At 42.3% G+C, this 22,462-nt stretch overlaps 1 protein-coding gene and 1 long non-coding RNA gene across 4 annotated transcripts in view; both read left to right on the top strand.

Annotated features, from left to right (window-relative positions):
* ERG (ETS transcription factor ERG) overlaps positions 1-22,462 on the top strand; it is a 323,925-nt gene that overhangs the window by 165,723 nt on the left and 135,740 nt on the right. The gene's annotated exons all lie outside the window — the stretch shown is intronic.
* Positions 1,382-20,801, top strand: LOC129644329 (uncharacterized). Its single transcript, XR_008710806.1, has 4 exons — positions 1,382-1,425; positions 1,795-1,843; positions 20,277-20,385; positions 20,496-20,801. It is a non-coding gene; the product is annotated as an uncharacterized LOC129644329 (long non-coding RNA).

Raw genomic sequence — 22,462 nt, 5'->3', positions numbered from 1 at the left:
TTATAAGCATCTCTTAATTGCTATCTCAACATGCATATCCATCAGAACTTTGACTTTTTAAGTACAAATACTGATCTATCTTCCCCAGAACTTGTATTCCCCCAGTCCCCACAGCTCTGTAAAGTGGAAACCCTGTCCTTCCGGTTGCTAAGGCCACGCAAGGTAAACAAAACAACATCCAGAAACCGCAAATCATCTCTGATTCTTTTCTTTCCTCTTTGCCTCCTGTGTATCAGCCAGCCCTGTCAACGCTTCCTCCAGGGGCTCCCGCTCCATCGTTCTTCACCCGGGCTCTCCCAGCTTCCCTTCCTGCATGTTGACAGTCCTTTATTTAGGATCGAGAGCTGCTTTAGAGCATGTGCATCAGATCATCCCATGTCTGTTTCATCTCCAGCCCCAGGGGCTTCCTGCCACGTTGGGAATACAGCCACCCTCCTCAGTATGAATTGGGTCTCGCCCGCTTTGCAGATGCCCCATGCAATTACTTGGCCTGGCTCATGGCGCTTCAGTATTCTGTTTCTCTAATTTGCCAAACAGCCTGACTCGGGAACATGGAAGTGGCTGTCTCTCACCTGGATGCTGCATCTCTGCTTCTGTTCAGTTTGGTTCAGTCGCTCAGTCATGTCCGACTCCTTTCGACCCCATGGACCGCAGCACGCCAGGCCTCCCTGTCCATCACCAACTCCCGGAGTTCACTCAAACTCACGTTCATTGTGTCGGTGATGCCATCCAACCATCTCATCCTCTATTGTCCCCTTCTCCTCCTGCCTTCAGTCGTTCCCAGCATCAGGGGCTTTTCAAATGCTGCTTCTGTAAATGGCTCCTATCTGTTGTGTTGACTTTAACTTAATGCCACCTGTTATATGAGGGCCCCTTCTCCCTGGGGGCCAGTCCCTCTCACCAGAGTGTGTCCCTGCCATGGAGGAGTTTTGGGGGTCAGAAGAAGTGTTCATGATGCTTCACGTTACTGATCTCCACTTCCTGGACAAGAAGAGTTGGCACGTTACTGCAGGTTGTGATCATCCCCTTTTCACTGCTGATTCCCATATTTAATCGGGCTGCCATAAAAGCATTACCTACGTGACAACTTTTGATGTGATGACCTCAGAAGAAGAGGTAGCCCTGGAGGTGTCTCCCTCTCTGCCTTCCTCCTTTCTTTTTCTTTCTTTTTTCTTGAAGGGGGATTATGCAAAAAGTCTTTGAAATAAATGGTTTTCTGTGACCTGCCTAAGCTACCCTTATGAGTGAGTTCCATGCACTCAGTCGTGTCTGACTGCTGCGACCCCAAGGACTGTAACCCGCCAGGCTCCTCTGTCCATGGGGTTTCCCAGTCAAGAATACTGGACTGGGCTGCCAATTCCTTCTCCAGGGCATCTTCCTGACCCAGGCATCGAACCCACATCTCCTGTGTCTCCTGCATTGCAGGTGGATTCTTTACCTGATGAGCTATCCGGGAAGCCCTTCTCTTTTTTGGAAGCTAATTGGTGGCAAGGTGCTTCTCAGTTGCCCCTTTCTCCCAGCTCAGGGTCCCTGCCCTCGTTTACATCTTAGCCTTGTATGGATAGCCGTTGTAAGTCCAGGCTTGTACTACCACAGACAGGCTGAGTACAATTTGTTGGGGCAAGAAACAGCAACTTTATTCAGAAAGATAGCAGACTGAGAGATTGGTGGACTATTGTCCCAAAGATTTCATCTTCCCAAGTTACAATTCAGGCTTCTTTTACACTAAAGGAGAGTGGGTGAAGTCCCAGTTCTAGCCAGACTCCAGAGGTATTCATTTCTTATTGCCTGCAGCCATTCACAGGTGGGCCTGATCAGCTTGTTTCCTGAGAGTTAAACAAAGGTATTTTAGTTCTTTTCACATTTATGTTTTGTTGGGTTTGTTTTATACAGTTTCAACTTTTTATTTTATATTGAAATATAGCTGATTAACAATGTTATGATAGTTTCAGGTGGACAGCAAATGGACTCAGCCGTACATATCAGGGCATCCCTGGTGGCTCAGCTGGTAAAGAATCCGCCTGCGATGCGGGAGACCCGGGCTTGATCCCCGGGGAGGCAGAATTCCCAGAGATGGGCCATTATTGTACAATTTTAAGTTTATAGGCAACATCCCTTTAGTGATTAACTTGTAACAGAATACAAGTGTTCTTCCTTATGACATAGCCTAGTACAGTGTTTGAAAGAGCCAGAGAATGCATTCCTAATATCTAATATTTCATGATTACACACACCTTTTTATTAATTTTTTTAAAGAATTTGAAGCATAACACATAGAGAAAAGTCCCTGAAAGGTAAAATGTGCCCTATGATTAACTGTAAGAGCAGAACGGCCCCTTCATGCATGCTACCATGAGCATGACGATTGGACTGCCTTCCCTTCCTCCTGGACCGCAGGATCATCCTCTAGTTTTCACTTGGTTCTGCCTTTGTCTTTGAACACTTTCTTCATTCAGTTCAGTTCAGTCGCTTAGTCGTGTCCGACTCTTTGCGACCCCATGAACTGCAGCACAGCAGGCCTCCCTGTCCATCACCAACTCACGGAGCCCACCCAGACTCATGTCCATCAAGTCGGTGATGCCATCCAACCATCTCATCCTCTGTTGTCCCCTTCTCCTCCTGCCCCCAATCCCTCCCAGCATCAGAGTCTTTTCCAATGAGTCAACTCTTCTCATGAGGTGGCCAAAGTACTGGAGTTTCAGCTTTAGCATCATTCCTTCCAAAGAACACCCAGGGCTGATGTCCTTTAGAATGGACTGGTTGGATTTCCTTGCAGTCCAAGGGACTCTCAAGAGTCTTCTCCAACACCACAGTTCAAAAGCATCAATTCTTTGGCACTCAGCTTTCTTTATAGTCCAACTCTCACATCCATACATGACCACTGGAAAAATCATAGTCTTGACTAGACGGACCTTTGTTGGCAAAGCAATGTCTCTGCTTTTTAATATGCTGTCTAGGTTGGTCATAACCTTCCTTCCAAGGAGTAAGCGCCTTTTAATTTCATGGCTGCAGTCACCATCTGCAGTGATTTTGGAGCCCCCCAAAATAAAGTCTGACACTGTTTCCCCATGTATTTGCCATGAAGTGATGGGACCGGATGCCAAAATCTTAGTTTCCTCAATGTTGAGCTTTAAGCCAACTTTTCCACTCTCCTCTTTCACTTTCATCAAAAGGCTTTTTAGTTCTTCTTCATTTTCTGCCATAAAGGTGGTGTCATCTGCGTATCTGAGGTTATCTATATTTCTCCCAGAAATCTTGATTCCAGCTTGTGCTTCCTCCAGCCCAGAGTTTCTCATGATGTACTCTGCATATAAGTTAAATAAGCAGGGTGACAATATACAGCCTTGACATACTCCTTTTCCTATTTGCAACCAGTCTGTTGTTCCATGTCCAGTTTTAACTGTTGCTTCCTGACCTGCATACAGGTTTCTCAAGAGGCAGGTCAGGTGGTCTGGTATTCCCATGTCTTTCAGAATTTTCCATAGTTTATTGTGATCCACACAGTGAAAGTGCTTTGGCGTAGTCAATAAAGCAGAAATAGATGTTTTTTTTTGGAACTCTCTTGCTTTTTCGATGATCCAGGGGATGTTGACAGTTTGATTTCTGGTTCCTCTGCCTTTTCTAAAACCAGCTTAAACATCTGGAAGTTCATGGTTCATGTATTACTGAAGCCTGGCCTGGAGAATTTTGAGCATTACCTTACTAGTTTGTGAAATGAGTGCAATTGTGCGATAGTTTGAGAATTCTTTGGCATTGCCTTTCTTAGGGATTGGAATAAAAACTGACCTTTTCCAGTCCTGTGGCCACTGCTGAGTTTTCCAAATTTGCTGGCATATTGAGTGCAGCACTTTCACAGCATCATCTTTGAGAATTTGAAATAGCTCAACTGGAATTCCATCACCTCCACTAGCTTTGTTCATAGTGATGCTTCCTAAGGCCCACTTGACTTCACATTCCAGGATGTCTGGCTCTAGATGAGTGATCACACCATGGTGATTATCTGGGTCATGAAGATCCTTTTTGTATAGTTCTTCTGTGTATTCTTGCCACCTCTTCTTAATATTTTCTGCTTCTGTTAGGTCCATACCATTTCTGTCCTTTATCAAGCCCATCTTTGCATGAAATGTTCCCTTGGTATCTCTGATTTTCTTGAAGAGAGCTCTAGTCTTTCCCATTCTATTGTTTTCCTCTATTTCTTTGCACTGATCACCGAGGAAGCCTTTCTTATCTCTCCTTGCTATTCTTTGGAACTCTGCATTCCTCCTTAGACAGCCATTTTGCTTTTTTGCATTTCTTTTTCTTGGAGATGGTCTCGATCCCTGTCTCCTGTACAATGTCACGAACCTCTGTCCATAATTTCTTCATTGAACTCTCTTTAGTTATAATTCTTTGAATATGCTGTTTCCTATAGGAACTCTGACCCATAAATATAATTTCCAAACTCCAGCTGTGTGTGAGGGTTCTTGTTGCTCCACATCTTGGCCCAAAATGTTGTCATTTCTCTTCATTCTCGACATCCTGATGTGTATCTTGTGTTATCTCAGTGTAGCTCTCATTAGCATTTCCTGGGTTACTAATGAAATAGAAGAGTTTTTCCTATATTCAGTGGAGATTTGATAGCCTCTTTTATGAATGCCTGTTCAACTTCTTTTTTTTTTTCCTTACGTTGGATTGCATGTCTTCTTATTGATTTATAGGGGTTCTTTACATATTCTGGATATGAATAGTAGGTTAGGTATGTTAAAAATATTCTCATCTACTCCATGATTTGGCTTTCTAATTCTTTTAATAGTATCTTTTGATGAAAAAACAGTCTTAAAATTTTCTTAATTTTAATATAGTCCACTTATCAGTCTATCATTTTACATTTAATGTTTTTGTGCCTTATTTACAAAATCTTCCCCATCGCAAAATTATGAAGATATTGTGTGTTTCAGAATTTTTACTGTTTTGCCTCTCACATTTATATCTACAGTTCACCTGGAGTTGATTTTTGTAAGTTTTCTTTTCCCTGTATGCATATTCCATTTCATTAGCACCATTTTCTTCTCTCTTCTTCACTGCTCTGTACCGCACCCTTTAAAAAAATCAAGTGTGTCCATATATGCGTGAATCAGTTTCTGGGCTTTCTTTTCTTTTCTGTTGTTTTGTTTGTTTATACCTGCATGAATATCACTCTGAAGCAAGTTGTCTTACCTCATTCTTCTTCTTCTTCTTTTTTTTTTTTTTTTTTGATTGTGCTACTTGTCATGGGGGGTCTTAATTCCCCCACCAGGGATCGAACCCCCACCCTCTGCTTTGCAAATGTGGAGTCTTAACCTCTGGACCATCGAGGAAGTCCCCTTACCTTGTTTTCTTTAAGAGTGTCTTGTCTGTTTTTGACCTTTGCATGTTCATACACATTTTAGAATCCATTTGCCAAGCTCTATGGAAATCTTGTTGCAATTTTGATTGGCTCTACATTGAACCTGTTAATCAGTTTGAAGAGAATGGACATCTCGTTAAGTCTTTCAGTCTCTGAATGTGGCATAGCTATCCATTTATTTGGGTCTTCTTTCAATAATACTTTGTATTTTTCTGTGTAAAGATCCTGCACATCTTATATGAAGTTATTCCCATATTTTTAAGATTTTTTTATGCTAATGGAAAAGTATCATTTAAGATTTTTAATTTCTGTTGATGGTGATACATAGAAATAAAACTGAGTTTTCTATATTGATGTAACTAGCAAAGTTCCCAAACTTATTAATTCTAATGATTCATTTCTAAATTCTCTTGGATCTTCTATGTAAAAAATGATTATCATCTGCAAATAGTTAAAGTTTTGTCTATTTTCTCCCAATTCTTTGGCGTTTTATTTCATTTTCTTGCTTATGTACTGACTAGGACCCCAAACGCAGTTTATGACGTGTTGTGATAATAAGCCTCTTCATCTTTTTTCCCAGCTTAAAGAAATGAGATTTCACTGTTTCACCATTAAAGTATGAAGCTTACTGTAGGTTTGACAGATGCCCTTTTTGATTGGTAATGTTCCTTTTTATTTCTAATTTGTTAAGAATTTTTATCATGAATAGATACTGAATCTCATCAAATGCCTTTCCTCTTTTATTTGAGATTATCATATTTTATTCTTTACAATGTAAATTTGATCACTGATATTGGTTGAAATAACCTTTAATTCTTAGGATAAACTCAGCTTGATCATAGTACATACTGTTCTGTTTTATATACTGTTGATTTGGTTTTCTGGGATTTTTTTTTCAAGTTTTTTGCATATGCACTTATGTGCGATATGAGTCTATAATTTTCCTTTCTTATAATGTCCTAGACACATTGAAATCAAGTTTTCCTCTTTTTTTATTATCTGGACAAGTTTGTATAAGACTGACATTAATTCATGTTTAGTCTGAGTGTGCTGATAAATCAGTCTGGGTTTGGAAGTTTTCATTTTTGTGAAGATTTAAGAAGTTTTTAATCAATGTCTTTAATCACTACAGGAGTTCACATTTGTATTTCTTTGGAATTTTGTTAAATTACATTTTTAAGAATTTTATCAATTTCAGCTAAATTTTCACATTTATTGATAGGAAATTGTTTTTAATGTGCTGTTATAATTTTCCTAATGTCCGTAGGATCTATAGTAACATCCCCCTTTTCATTCTTGACTTTATTTCAATCTGTCCTCTTCTCCTTATTTATCCTTATCAAGGATTTATAAATAATCTTACCAAAGAACTAGACTGGGTTTTAATTTTCTCAACTGTTTGGTCATTTTCTATTTTATAAATTTTGTCCTATCATTTTTATTTTTCTCCTTTTTTCTTTGTTTTTTTCTAACTTCTTAAGATTAGTAACTTTACCCGTTTCCCATGAGCAATTAACTGCAGAAACAGTAACGTTGTTGTTGAATCCATTTCACATTTACTCTTCTTTATTTACAGAACCTAACCTACCTCAAGTTAGGGTATAAATAATTGCTACAGCCATCACTTCATAGCATGTTTTAAAATTTGTTTTAATTAGAAGTATTTTACGTCACATGTCCTTTAAATTATTCTTGTCAATTCTCGTTGCCCAAATGAGTCGATAACAACTGTCTGTAGATGCCAAGATATTTCCTTATTTTGATACATTTCTTAGAATTACCTTACCTGCACGTTCTTTGTTCTTTCATGTTGAGTCAAGTCCTTTACCAGAGTTTTGAAATTTCTTTTTTTATTTAAACATTTTGACATTTCCCCCCTATAATCTGAACACATTCTAATCCTGTGGGACTTAGCTAAAATTTCATTTTCCCCAAGAGTCTTGTATTAATGAGTCTCACATTATTCTACCAACATTAATTTAATAAACTAGATGCTCAAATATTTCTGGTATAAGTGAATAAACTTGTACTTTTTTGTATCTATATGAACATGCATTATTTATGTTATTTATGTATTTTATGAAGTGTAATCTGTAGCCTATTACGTTTTTACTAGTAGATTTATTAATACACTTAAATTCTGTGACATTTTAATATTTCTATGCCAGAATATGCTTTGACTTTTTTTCTGATTACATAAACAGCACGCGTTCTAGCTCAACTTTGCCCAAATATTTGACTTGAAAAGAGGGAGTTATCCTTCATCCCAGCCACTATACTGAGTTTTATTCCTCAGGATGTTTTCTCTGTGTTTACTAAAATATATCTGGTAATTTTTAAAACTTATGATACCTTGAACAATTTCTATACAGTGAATCTAAATCTCATTCTTCTTAACAGTCTATAGTCTATTTAGTCTCTGATAGAATTCAACTTATTCTCATTTTTTATGATTAATAAAAGGTGATCATTCTTGCACCTGTGTTTGTTGTGAATATCTCTAAAAGGTGGATTTGTCAGATAGAAATTGCTGAGTCAAAGGAAAAATTACTTTCTGATACGGTATTAATCTATATTCCTAATAAGTGAGAATGGGAGTGCTCTTTCTTCCACATTCTTGCCAATGTTGCAAAAATTAAAGGTTTTTTCACTTTTGAAAATATTAAATATGGACAGACCCAAAGTCCTGTGCTTTTGATTTTCTTTAATTTCTTCCTCATTTTGATTTTCTTTAATTTAATATAAATAGTGAAATATTATGATAGCAACTCACCTCATCAATGTTATTTAACTTTATTAATTTAAAAATCTTTATTGCCTGTATCTATATAATTGACATATAACAATGTATTAGAACAATTATATAACTGACAATCTATATAATTGACATATAACAATGTGTTAGTCTTAGATGTACAACAGAATGATTTGATGTATATATATATATACTAATATTATGAAACGGTTATCACAGTAAGTCTAGTTAACGTCCATCACCACACCGTTTTCTTGCAGTGAGAACTTTTAAAATTCACTCTGTTAGCAACTCTCAAATGTACAACATTGTACTGTGACTATAGCCATCACGTACGTTACCTTCTCACCCACCCCTCTCCTCCTGCCTCTGGCAGTCAACAGCCTATTCTCGGTGTTCATGAATTCCCTCTTCTTATTACTATTATTCCACATATGAGATCATGCAGTATTTGTCTTTCTCTGTGTCACTTACTTTACTTAGCGTAATGCTCTCAAGGTCCATCCGTGCTGTTGAAAATGGCATAATTTTATTCTTCTTTATAACCAGTATTCCATTTTATCTGTGAACCACACTTTTCTTATCCATTCATCCATTGATGGGCACTTAGGTTGCTTCCTTGTCTTGACTGTTGTTATTAATAATAATGCTTCGGTGGACACAAGGATACAGATATCTTTTTGAGATAGCGATTTCATTTCCTTGGGATAAATATCCATAAGTGGAATTGCTGGTTCATACGAGTTGGACATGACTGAAGCGGCTTAGCAGCAGCAGCAGCATGGTAGTTATATTTTTATTTTTTGTGGAACTTCCATACTGTTTTCCATAGTGCCTGCACCAATTTACATTCCTTTTTTTTTTTTAATTTTATTTTATTTTTAAACTTTACATAATTGTATTAGTTTTGCCAAATATATTCCTACCAACAGTGTGGAAATGTTCCTTTTTCTCCACATCCTCGCCAACACTTGCTCTTCTCTTTTTTGTTTTTGATGATAGCAGTTCTAACAGGTATGAGGTGACATTGCATTATGGTTTTAATTTGCGTTTCCCAACCAGTCCATTTTAAAGGAGATCAGTCCTGGGTGTTCATTGGAAGGACTGATGCTGAAGCTGAAACTCCAATACTTTGGCCACCTCATGCGAAGAGTTGACTCATTGGAAAAGACTCTGATGCTGGGAGGGATTGGGGGCAGGAGGAGAAGGGGACGACAGAGGATGAGATGGCTGGATGGCATCACCGACTCAATGGACATGAGTTTGAGTGAACTCCGGGAGTTGGTGATGGACAGGGAGGCCTGGAGTGCTGCGATTCATGGAGTTGCAAAGAGTCGGACACGACTGAGCAACTGAACTGAACTGATCTGAACTGATTGGTGATCCTGAGCACTTCTCAAAGCCGTTTACATCCCATTGGTTTGGCTGGCCAGTAGGCACTTTTATCCATGCAGCAACTGTTTACTTATGTAATACTTATTAGGTCAGTGCATCTCATCTAACACTATACTACAGTTGACTTTCCCGTTTGCCATTTATACATAGACTAAATTATACTGTGAAGCTGATCAAGCTGAATTGCTCGGTCCCAGTGTTTTCCAGCTGGGGTGATTTTGCCTCCACTCTCAGGGATATTTGGCAGTGTCTGAAGACAGTTTGGGTTGTCATAATGGAGGCTAAGGAAGATGCTCCTAGCATCTAGTGCGTGGAGACCACGCATGTTAACATCCTACAATGCCCAGGGCAGCCTCCCAATGACAAAAAGTTACCCAGCCGCAAAGTACTGTTAGTGCAAAGGTTGAGAAACCCTACAGTCTGTTCCGAATAACACTTTAGTGCGTTCATGATTTTTTCTTCTGTCAGTATACCACATTACATCTGTGCTAAGGCACTTACTGGTTTTCAGAAGTTGGGAGGTGTCTACAATTGATGGATAAGGAAGTATTGTGGCTAATTTTGTTGGGCCAAGTGATTCTTTTCTTTCCTAGTGATATATTAAGTCATGGGGTGCTTTCCATCTTACCATCCACAGTCTTACATGGATGAAATATGATTATGACTCTGTCTTATCCTTTCTTTAATGTATACATATGCATCATCCTAATTTCAGCATAGGACTAGAAGTCCTACGCAGCATGACAATGTAATTGCCATAGTTATAGACATTAAAAATCAATCTATGTCTAGCCTTGTATCTATAGTCATTCCACTCCGTGCCTGCTTTAAGGTAAAAAGCAATATTCAATATCTGAAACAATTTTATATTTGATTTTGTATTAAAATAGCTCCTCTTGGATTTAGTAAAATAGACAATATTGATAGAATGCTCAAATTTGGTTCAGATGATGGATTTCTCCATTTGGGAGGTTCTGAATCGTTCCGCTTCTATTGATTTTTCTCCTCCACTTATATTCATTACTCTTAAAATTCAGGCAAATGATTGGGAATTCAAATGATTTCCACGTTAGGCGGGAACATTTTAGATTGCTAGATTTTTCACCTTACACCTCTCTATTTTCTTAAATTTACAAGCACTTTGACTTATTCAAGGAACTCCACGCCTAACGAGTCTTGGGAAAAGGTAACAACAGAAATACCTCGTTTTCAGGATAAATTCTTGCAGATCATGTTTTGTGAAAGGTGTTGATCACTGAAGTGGCACCTAGCCAGATCACAGCGGCGCGGTCTAGGGGAGTGAGCTTTTGCTCTGGGCTCTTACTGAAGGAAATCTGTGTGTGCTCAGAGGGAAATGGGTTTTAATGTGTCCTGTCAATTCTTTTTTGCATTTATAAGTGAGGAAAAAAAAAAAAACTAAGATAGTTAAAGGGTGGCAGTTTTGAGTTATTAAGAATGATTTGGATTAGCCTCAGCTTCTCTGGGTCAGTACAAGGTAGCCGCTGATATTCCACATCTGGTTTTGGTTTGCAGCAAGTAACAAAGAAGCCCAAGGCATGTGTAGCCCCATTGTTAGGGGTCTCTGCGCTCTTTTAAAGACAACGGGCTTCCCGCTCCAAAGGTCCTGAAATACTTTTAACTCCAATTTACAGATTAGGCGAAACCTCTTAGGTTAAGGGTCATTTAAGGCAGTTGAACAATTTCTTTGTGAACTTCCCAGTTTTCTGGCTGTTAAAAGAAAATAATAAAAGAAAAAGAGCTCCCCCAGCACAAGAATTCCATAAAACGGAGAGAGACGTGTGAGACACATTAATGGTTTCCATTCCCGATGAAAAGCTCGCAACAGCTTTAAGTAATATGGAATCAAATGTCTCAAACCCTAGCTCAGTCTGGGAGGTGAGGTTTGGGTGCTCCGGCTGTCCAGGAGGGGAACAGTGATCCTTCATCTCCAAGAAGCATTTGGGGGTTTAAAAGCAGAACAGCTGACCTTTGAAAAATGAAATCTCAGACCTTCAGGGAGAATTCCTCAAGACTGCACTCTTTTCTTGTCCACTTTTGGGGATGAGCGCACGCGACATCTCCATCTCTGTTTTGGAAACAGAGACCTACTGTGTGTCTCTTTGCTCACTCTAAAGCTCTCATCTGGTGCGTGGCCAGAATCCACCATTGCCTTCTTCCAGATGGCTCTCATTACAGTCAAAACTTGACCGATGGCAGCCCCCAAGGCGTGCTGGAAACCTTCGAGACAGCCATAAGGACACAGAGCTCCTGATTTCTGGGAGGTAATGTTTCAGGAAAAATAATAACAACGCCTTCTAAACACTAGGGCTTTTCTTTTTCGTAACTTGAGGTAATGAATCCTCTCCTTCTGCTTCTCATCTCTCACCCCTCTTTTCTGTGAAGTTGCAGAGGGGGAAATTAAAGTTTTCCCACGTCTCCGTGGGAGAGTCATCTGGGGTTGATGGGCAGAGAAGTTTCTAGAAAACGGAAGCGGGGGCACCGGCAGTATGAAGCCTGGGGAGCCTCTGGCATTGGGTGTGGACTGAGGGTGAAGGTCAGGAGTGGAGCAGCAGGGGTCCCACCTGGGTGGGGTCCAGGGACCCCGAGGCACTTACGCGTTTAACGAGCAGAGGCCGGGAGGGCGCAGAGACTAGAGCTCTTACATTCACATCTTTTGTCCTTTCTCTTGCCGAGATACTGTTGTGATTTTGCCATCTTTCTCTCTCCAGCTAATATGGGGGTCTTTTGGTTCGTTTGTGTCTTCAGTGGCTGACACAAAGCTGAGCGTATAATGGGTGCCAGCAAAGGTTTGATGAGTGGATAAATAATCACATAGAAAAAAGGTTGTTCTGCTAAAACAATGAGGCAGAAAGTAAAAGGTCTTCTGATGGGATCCTGCTTCATCACTGCGGCTGACCTCATGGCTTCAAATCATAATGATCATCTGATCATTGATCACAGCAATCAACTTGGTCATTGTGATCTGATATTACTACTCCTCATTGGTTCCGGGGCTGGGAGGGGCAGTTTTCACTTGGGGTCTCTCAGGGGGTTGCAGTCACTGGGCATCTGGGGCTGGGGTCATCTTGAACGTTGCCTCACTTGCACTGCCGAGGGTTGGTGCTGCCTGGCGGGCCAGGTTGATTGCCTACAAATGGCCTCTCTGTGTGCCTCGGGCTTCTTCTCAGGGTGGTGGTTGAGACCTAAGGGGGCCTGCTCCCCAGAAAACCAGGGGGAAGCTGTATCACCTTCACAGGTCACCTTGGAAGTCATGTAGCTGAACTTACCCTGCAGACACCAGCCCACCAGCTTGGATGGGACCCATGTCAGCGTCACCTTGTAAAATGGGCTCGTGTGACAGGACGTCTGACTGGGGCATCTCGGGAAATATAATTGTCACGAGTGAGACCGAAAATGCCTGGAAACACAGTGAATCTGTCCTTCAGTGCCCGTGAAGCCGACTGGGTTGCTGAGATAGTTTAGCTGGAAATAATCTTCATCACAGTTCCCTTTGGAAAATGACCAGGGTCGTGGGGTGTATGACGTGGGAATGACAGCCTTTATTTTATTTTGTGACTCAGGTAAGTCTGCTGTAAATACAGCGCGATGCAGGCATAATAAAGGGCATGTGCTCATTCACTTGTTCAGTGTTTTTTTTTTCCCCTTGTTCAGTCATTCCATGTTTATTTATGATTGAGTCTCCATTCCCCGCCAGGTACTGTGGGTCAGTTATTGAGACGGGAATCCCATAACGCACAGAGCAGAAGATCTCTTAGGGACCACGTGCCTCCTTCACTTCTCAGCACCTGGACCTGGGGGGCACTTGCTCAAGAGAGTCACCTCTGAAGTTACCCCAGGCAGGTGGCCTGGATGCTTGGGAGAGGGGTTGGCAGACTGCTGGGGGAGCGGGCATCAGGGTGGGGTGGGGGCAGAGAGCCAGTCTCTTTATTCTTCTCTGCATCAGTACGCTGTCATCTGTCTGTCGTCTGTCTTCACCATTACCAGCATCGTGTGTGTGTGTGAGATGAGGAGAAAGGGGAAGGAAGTGGGAGCAGAAGTGGGAAGGTAGCGGATGGCTCACAATTTAAGCAGCAGCTTTCATCTTCATTTCAAGTGAAAATCTTGGGACTCGTCCATCAAGCCATTGAAAACCAGCTGAACAGCACAGATGCTGGGCACGGTCCCTTCAGACTTGAGGGAAGAGATAGCGGTCTGGTCACCACTCTTCCAGGTTTCCCTCATAGCTTAGAGGCTTCCCTCGTAGCTCAGACGGTAAAGAATCTGCCTGCAGTGCAGGAGGCCTGGGTTCGATCCCTAGGTCGGGAAGATCCCCTGGAGAAGGGAAAGGCGACCCACTCCAGTATTCTGGCCTGGAGTATCCCAAGGACAGGGGAGCCTGGCGGACGACTGTCCATGGAGGTCACAAAGAGCTGGACAGGACTTCAGGACTAAACCACCGTGCCACCGCCCTTCAGGGGCGCCACCATGGCTGGACCTGTCACAAGGCTGTCACCGTCACTCTCACCACCCATCCCCATAGAGTCTCGAGTTCACGTTAAACTGTGGTCCCCTAAAGGCCCCTCCCCGGGCTGCCCATTAGCACAGCACACGCTGCCCTTCCCAGGGCTCCTGGGCCCTTTCATTCATTCATTCACTCATTCATTCATTCCTTCAGCCTTTGCTGGCTGAGCACCAGCCCTGTGACGGAGCCCTGGGGGCCCCTGGGGACCGCTCTTCTCACTCTTCAGGATGCGGGAAGGGTGGCCCAGAGCAGCATGTGTAATACCTGCTAATTCCTCCTTTGAACAGGCCTACAGACATACTAATGGATGGGTAGGGGGAAGTCTGCCCAGGTGAATTAGATGACTCATTCAGTCCCCAAGCAGATGAGGACAAGGCCAGGCTGAGACCCCACTGCCCTGAGCCAAGGCCCCTGAGATTGTGGTGCTGCTGTGGGCTCGGGGTCCCCGGGCTCCCCCTGCAGCCTGAGCGTGTCAATTTCACCTCTGGACCTATGCGCTCACAGCCTCAGTTTCCTACTAAACCAGCTTAGAGTAGGTAGTCAGGGTTGTGGGTGGGCTTCCCTGCTGGCTCAGCTGGTAAGGAATCTGCCTGCAATGGGGGAGGCCCGGGTTCCATCCCAGGATCGGGAAGATCCCCTGGAGAAGGGAAAGGCTACCTACTCCAGCATCCTTGCCTGGAGAATCCCATGAACAGGGGAGCCTGGTGGGCTGTCATCCATGGGGCTGCAGAGTTGGACACAACTGAGTGACTGGCACACACACACAGGGCTGTGGGTGCCGGCTGGGCTGTTCTTTTGCAGACGATGTCTTTTATCTAGAGCCGGATCAGGGCAAAGCTGTGCAAGGAGTCCCCTGCTCTTAATGGTCTCCAATGCCTCAAGCCGCTCCTCTGTACCATTTACGTGCCCAAGCTTGTTTCCCTTTAGAAATCACAGATGGACAGAAGAAATACTGCCTTAATTTTCCTTCTCTAGAATACGCTGCACACGAACCTCTGCTCCATTGGTGGACCGAGGGGAAAAATCCGTCGTCAATCGCAGTTACCAGGGGGCCCTTCAGATGTTGGTGGGAGCCCCCCCTCCGACAGCCAGGAGCGCAAACAGCCCTCACCCACTGACCTCACTCTTCTTGGTACACGAACCGAAGTGAAAGGAAAACAGTGAAATACACAGATATGTTCAAGTACAAACGAAGACAAAAAAGAGAAAAGTTGCAAAATCAATTAACTTTTTCTGTTTTGCAAATATTTCCAGGGCACTGAATTTTGCTTTAAGTGTATCGCCTGTTGATGACCTTCAAAGTCAGTGTAATTGCATAATAGGATGATTCTCAAGAAGACTCCTGTATTTAGTTTTAAGGCTCATTTTATTCAACTCTATTTATACATACCTCCATATTGTGTATCGTTTTGATGTGTTGCATTATAAGCAGTTGAGAGACTACAGGAAGAGAGCACAAAGTCTCTTTCACATTTTACAGTATAATCCGTATCCCTCAGTCCTCAAGTCTGGAAAGGATATCTAACTTTAGGTAAAGTGCTAGCCCTGAAAACAGAAAATACATGAATTCAAAATTTACCATTTATTTGATGGAACTTGCACTGGGGGGTTACTGAACCCTTTAAAATTATTGTGAAATAGGATATTTTTCAGGGTTTGAAATTATTCACAGTGATGTAGAACAATTATACAATTTCCATGGTCAGATCTCACCCAGAAGAATGACTTAGTCTTATGTGCAGATCTGTTTATGTTTATTTTCTATTATTTATGTTTCTTTATGTCCCATGATATTGAAAAATGTTTAATTTTCAAAAAAATTCCTACATTTTGAATATTGGACTTTGAATTTAATGGATTAAAATGAGATAATTTCATATTGTTATAATACCAATTGAAGAAATGTAAAAGGCAAGAATTAGGCATGCTCATCTCCCCTCTAAAAAAATGTCAGACAAGACTGAGCGACTGAACTGAACTGAACTGATCTCCCCTCTAGACCTTTTAGAGGGACACTTAGCGCCCTCTAGTGACCACAGTCCAAGGCGTTCAAAAGGAAATTCCCGGCGAAGCTTCTGGTTTCCAACTAGCAAATTAAGCAGTGTAGTTCGTTGGACAGTAGGCGGTTGCTTCCCCAAATTCTTGAGGCAGGATTCTTTTTGTAGCTGTTATAAAGGGTAAAATAGTATCCACTAGGCAAACTGCGGCTTCTCTGGCCGCCCACTGACAATACATTCAGAAGGAACATTTCCACTTGTCCCCGCTGGATACTGAAGCTTTCCCGGATGATATGATGGTGTACGCACAGCACAGATCAGAAGAAAACTGTGAATTCATCTACCTCCTAGTTTCCAGTCAGCTGAGTGCATTTCAGTAGAATTAAGCAAGTTTTCTTTTCGTGAGGGTGAAAAAAAAAAAAAAAATTGGCCTGTGCTCTGCACCTTCCGAAAGAGAAAGTTTCCTTGCTTCTCTTTGCAGAGGGAGAGGGTGTGGTCCAGAGAGGGTGCAGGTGGAGGGGATGCCCTGCAGAGGAGGGGCCTGATGCAGAGAGGGGCAGCGCAAGGAGAAGACAGCCTGGTGGGGCTGCCAGAGGGGGGCAGACCCTGTTTGCCTCCCCCGCCTTCAGGTGCAGGCCTAGGACTCAGTTAAGTCAGCAGGTTGCCTGATGACACACCCATGCAAATCTAAATGCATTATTTATGGCACAGCGCATGGTTCTGTGGCTTCCTTTCTGATTCCATTTGCGATAGGAATAAATCAGCAAAAGCATAAACAAATTGTTGTTGTTGTTCATTTGCCAAGTTGTATCCGGCTCTTTGCGACCCCGTGGACTACAGCACGCCAGGCTCCCCTGTCCTTTATTATCTCCCAGAGGTTGCTCAGATTCCTGCCCTTTGAATTGGTGATACCATCTAACCATCTCGAGCTCTGTCTCCCCCATTCTCCTTTTACCTTCAGTCTTTCCGAGTATCAGAGTCTTTTCTAATGAGTCGGCTCTTCGCATTAAGTTGCTGAGGTGTTGGAGCTTCCTCATCAGTCCTTCCAGTGAGTAGTCAGGGTTGATTGCCTTTAGGATGGACTGGTTTGATCTCCTTGCAGTCCGAGGAACTCTCAAGACTCTCCTCTAGCACCAGTTTGAAAGCATCAGTTCTTTGGCGCTCAGCCTTCTTTATGGTCCAGCTCTCACATCAAATTGAGTGACGTGGAAAGAAAAGTCCTCTCAGTCTGAGACTAAAACAGCCTTTATAAGCAAGGGGAGCAGTTGTGGACAGCAGGCTTCTCTGTAAATTTCCATTAACTGAGTGACATTATGCTGCAATGTGAATGATCTTTCTTTGAGCAATAGTGTATCATTTATTTAAGGGATAATTTACAAAATCATTATAGATTAAGACAAAAATAAATGCTGATGTTCAGTATCTTATAAGTGAGACTGACACTTTTTTTTAAAATTAGATCTAAGTTAATTTCAACAGCCCCAGATAACTTCTTGGGGTGGCTGGGGGGAAGGACTAAGGACATGACTCAGACACAGAACCCTAGATCTGAGTAGCAGGTGGCAGGGCAGGACAGCCTTATGGTGGATGGCCACGTACCTTTTTGAGCCTCTACTTATGTGGTATGGATGCTGGACTGTCTGTGGTGACCAGTGGCAATCTGATGACTGTAACATTGATACTTGTTTATGCCCCAGTTACATGAATGAAGACCTTGAAATGTGCTTAATGGTTCATAAATTGTATATAGAAGCGTGATCTTTTAAACAGGAAATTTGAATGCTCCTTTAAATGATTGTGTCAAAATAATTATTCTTGTTTCTTTTGTTTTTGCTTTTTAATTAAAAAAAATGTTGTGTCATTTCTTGTTAGATTCTGCATATAGGGGGGTCTCATACAAACCTGCTGTGCAGCACAGGAAACTCTGCTCCATGTCATGTGGCAGCCTGGATGGGGGCGGGTCTGGGGGAGAATGGATGCACATCTGTGTGTGGCTGAGTCGCTCTGCTGTGCACCTGAACTATACAGCAATATAAAATTAAAAAAAAAGTTTTTCAGCCTTAAGTATTAAATTGACATATTTAGGGTCCCTGATACGGGTTTTAATACTCTGGCATTTTTAGACCCATTGGGTAAGAGGCAAAGTTGGCAAAACGTGAGGATATAGGTGATGCTTGTGAAATCGTGTCCACTGAAATCATTGCTCCATCTGGGCCTAAAGAACTGAACTTGACACATGCTTCAAAATGAAGGAAATTGCAGCCTGGTGTTGAGAAGTTGAGGATTTACTGTGTGATAACAATTTCCTTGGTTTAGATTAGTTCAAATCCACCAAGACACTAAAGAATGCATTAACCACTTAGAGAAACCTGTTGAAACATTAGTTATTTAAATGGAAATTGGATTATTTCTTCATGTGTGGCTGGAGGGCATGCCACATACCATCTTACCTAATGAAACTGTACTCGTGAGGTCTGCTTCGAATGGAAAAGTGGTCCTTGCCGAGTAAACGATGGGTGACCTTGGGGCTAAGAGTGCCTTATGCTGCCTGTGTTCTCAGGCAAATCCTCCAATTGATAGAGACGGAAAAGTTCCACTGAGTGATGTAGTTTTCCATTGTGGGGGCCGCTCCAGAGGCCTGATCCTTATCTACAATCTCAGGCATGTCCCTGCCAAAAATCCATGGGACATCCTTCTTGCTGGGCTCTCTTGAATAATACAAATATTATACATTTTAAGGTTCATGTGTCATCCTAGGAACAATAAATATTCGGCACTTTGGTCCTATTGTTTTGTCCATAAAGAGTCTGTTTTATGGATTGATCCCAAGCTCTGTGTGTGAGGAATTTGAGTCGCCGAACAGAGGCTTCCTGAACGCTGAGAACCCGGGCGCTGGATCGAGTCCTGTCATCTTTGTTCCTTAGTGCCCACCGGAGCGCCAGGCATGGACGAGGCACTCACTAACTGGACGGAGTAAAGCTGGAGAGATGACCGTCACAAAGCACACCAGTGTCTGATTGGGTTTCCTTACCGAAATGAAGCAGAAAGCTACTTTATACTTGATATTTTTTGGTCGCTAAGTCTTGTCCGATTCTTTTGCGACCCCATGGACTGTAGCCTCTGTCCCTAGGATTTCTCAGACAAGAATACTAGAGTGAGTAGCCTTTCCCTTCTCCAGGGAGTCTTCCCAACCCAGGGATCAAACCCAGATCTCCCAGTTTGCGGGCGGATTCTTTACCAGCTGATCTGTGTAGTGTTGGTCGCTCAGTCGTGTCAGACTCTTTGCGACCCCATGGACTGTAACCCACCAGGCTCTTCTGGCCGTGAGGATTTTCCAGACATGGATACTGGAGTGGGTTGCCATTTCCTTCTCCAGGGCTCTTTCTGACCCGGGGAGTGAACCCAGGTCTCCTGCATTGCAGATGGATTCTTTACCATCTGAGCTACCTGGGAAGCCCTACCCTATTTTTGTGGAAGTCTATAAAATAATTTTGGTCCACACATGTATAGAGTTTGACAAACAGATATCCTGTGCTACATGTTATTCAGATATTCAGATATTTACAGAAGAAATTGAACGTTGCATGTTGTTTACGTAGGTTTCTTATAGTGTAACTTACGTTTATTGTAACATTTTTAAAGAAAGAAATCTATTAGAACTTCTTATTTAGCACTATATTATAAAAATTTTGTAACTCAAAGAATAGAGCAAATAGTACAATGAACACCCATATAAGTTATGATTGAGGTTTGGCTATTGTATAATTCTGTCATATTCACATTGTTATTTTTCATGCTTTTACATAAGTTGCATAAGTTATTGACTTTTCATCTTCAGTACTTCAGAATGCAGCTGTAAATAGTAAGGCAGTTTTTCTACAAAGCATTATTAAAGCTTTTAATGTAAATAGTTAATAAATTCTGTAATATGATGCAACAATCATCATATATTTGAATTTATCTGGCAGCTCCAGAGAAGTCTTCCACGTCAAATTTGTTGATACCAGTATCTAATTGTAGACCAGAATTTAGATTTGGGCTTTGAGCTTCTTAAATTCCATTTAATCTAGAACTTTTCTCTCGTGCTCCTCACCTTGTTTTTTTCATGGTATTGAGTTGCTAAACATACAAAGCAATATATTCTGCATTTTTATAGAATAGTTGAGCAACCTTCATTCTGTTTTATTATTTACTTGTTTATCTGTTTTTTTTTAAATTATTATAACTGTTTTGAAAATATAGGTAAACCAAAAGGGAAAGGAGGAAAAACAAAAAAAATCCAAGATCCTCTATTACTATTGTAGTGTGTGGTCTACTGATGTTTCTACTTTGCCTTTTTATTTTTAACAAAGTGAGTCTGTGATATAATTCTCCATTATAACCTGACTTTTAAGTTACCAGACACCGTACTATAATTTTCTGTATCACCAAGTATTCATCTTCTGCATCGTTTTCCTGCAGTATTTCCAGTAACGATAAGTCTGTCATGGTATGGATGTCGAATACGGGGATCAAGCTGTCAGTCATGAGTGAGTCTTCTGTTTCGTCTCCAACCAAGATTCTGGCTCATCATCTCCTTGCTACGCTCATACGTCATTTTCAGAACTGTGTTGCCCTTGCTCCAAGTGTTCTCAACCCTTGACCTTCCCGTGTAGATCCCACGCAGAGAAGTTTGTAGGAGAACAAGGATGGGAATTTGATGACTCTTTAGAAAATGGGAAGATGTGGTTTTAGGGTAATAAATGGCAGTGCTCCTTTTATAGTTACAGTAATTGTAGGTTCTATTTTACACTCTTTCCTTTTTCATTTGAAGTAGGATATGAATGAGCTTCCCAGGTGGCAAGGTGGTAAAGAATCCGCCTGCCAATGTAGGAGATGCAGGAAACGTGGGTTTGATCCCTGAGTTGGGAAGATCCCCTGGAGTAGGAAGCAGCAACGCAGTCTAGTGTTCTTGCCTAGAGTATCCCGTGAACAGAGGAGCCTGGTGGGCTACAGTCCATGCGGTTGCAAAGAGTCTGGACATGCAGGATACAAACAGGCTGATGAAGGGTTTTGGTAACTTTATGGTCAGTGGGTCCATGATGGATAAATACAGAGTGGAAGTGTGCAGTTTATTCCCATGGTTGCTGGGGGAGCCTCAGCGTGCCACCACGGTGCTTACTGTGAACCACGCAGGGCAGAAGATGACCCTGGCTTGAGAGATTTGCGGAAGGATGAGCCATACGGAGGCTCCCTGATATTGTCCCTGGAAGAGGCCTGCACGGTGGCCGCAGGGTGGCTTTCTTGAAGAAGCAGTGGTGTCGCACTGGAAGGCAGCTCAGCCCTTAGGCTGCTGAGTGATCTCATGCTGAGTCCGTTTGGTGGCAGAGGCTTGGGTGGGTGTAATGGGAGCATCGGAGAAGGCGATGGCACCCCACTCCAGCACTCTTGCCTGGAGAATCCCATGGACGGAGGAGCCTGGTGGGCTGCAGTCCATGGGGTCGCTAAGAGTCGGAGACGACTGAGCAACTTCATTTTCACTTTTCACTTCCATGCATTGGAGAAGGAAATGGCAACCCACTCCAGTGTTCTTGCTTGGAGAATCCCAGGGACGGGGGAGCCTGGTGGGCTGCCCTCTATGGAGTCTCATATTCTTTTCCAAGAGGGTTTATCACGAGGCAGTGAGTATAGTTCCCGGCGCTGTACAGTAGGACCTTGCTGTTTATCCATTTTTATACATAATAGTTTGCAAGGCTGCATTTGCGAACTCCAGACACCCAGTCACCCTTCTCCCACACCCACCGCCCCCTTGGCAACCGTGGATCTCCTCTGTGTGCCTGGAGGCCTGTTTCTGTTTCCTCCATAGTTTCATTTGTGTCATATTTTATTTCTTTTTTAAAAATTAATGTGAGCATTATGGGTGTGTCATATTTTATATTCCTCACATATGTGATATCCTATGGCATTTGAAGTTTGACATTATTCCTGAATGAAGATTTAGACGTTTTCACTGTTCACTCTTTGATTGAGTTAGACAAGAACCAAGGAGTTCAGGGCAAGCCCCTCAAGGAAGAATTAGATCTCCATAAAAATGCTGCTGCTTTCCTGCTGCAGGGAACCAGAGCTGGGCTAGAACCCAGGCTGCAGTGGGGCAGGGGTGACGTGGGGCCAGGCAGAACTTTCTTCCCTGGCTTTTTTGGTTTTTTTAAACACAGTGGGCACCCTACTTAAGGCTGCTCTTTGGAAAATCCATAATAGAATTCTGCTGATTAGGGTGCCACCATTCACACTTAAAAAATGGATGCTTCTTAGCAGAGTAAAAAACAAGAATCTCAGTGGAGCCGAAAGAGCTTTTTTTTTCCCTCCAGTGCTCCTGAATCCTTGTGGAAGTTGCCCAGATAAAACAACTCAGTACTTTGAAATTTTAGGGGAAACACAATTTTAATCAG

This window comes from Bubalus kerabau, chromosome 2 (assembly GCF_029407905.1).
Source record: "Bubalus kerabau isolate K-KA32 ecotype Philippines breed swamp buffalo chromosome 2, PCC_UOA_SB_1v2, whole genome shotgun sequence".
Classification (NCBI taxonomy): domain Eukaryota; kingdom Metazoa; phylum Chordata; class Mammalia; order Artiodactyla; family Bovidae; genus Bubalus; species Bubalus kerabau.
The sequence above is the reverse complement of the archived record's forward strand: the minus strand, read 5'-3'. Positions and strand labels throughout refer to the sequence as shown.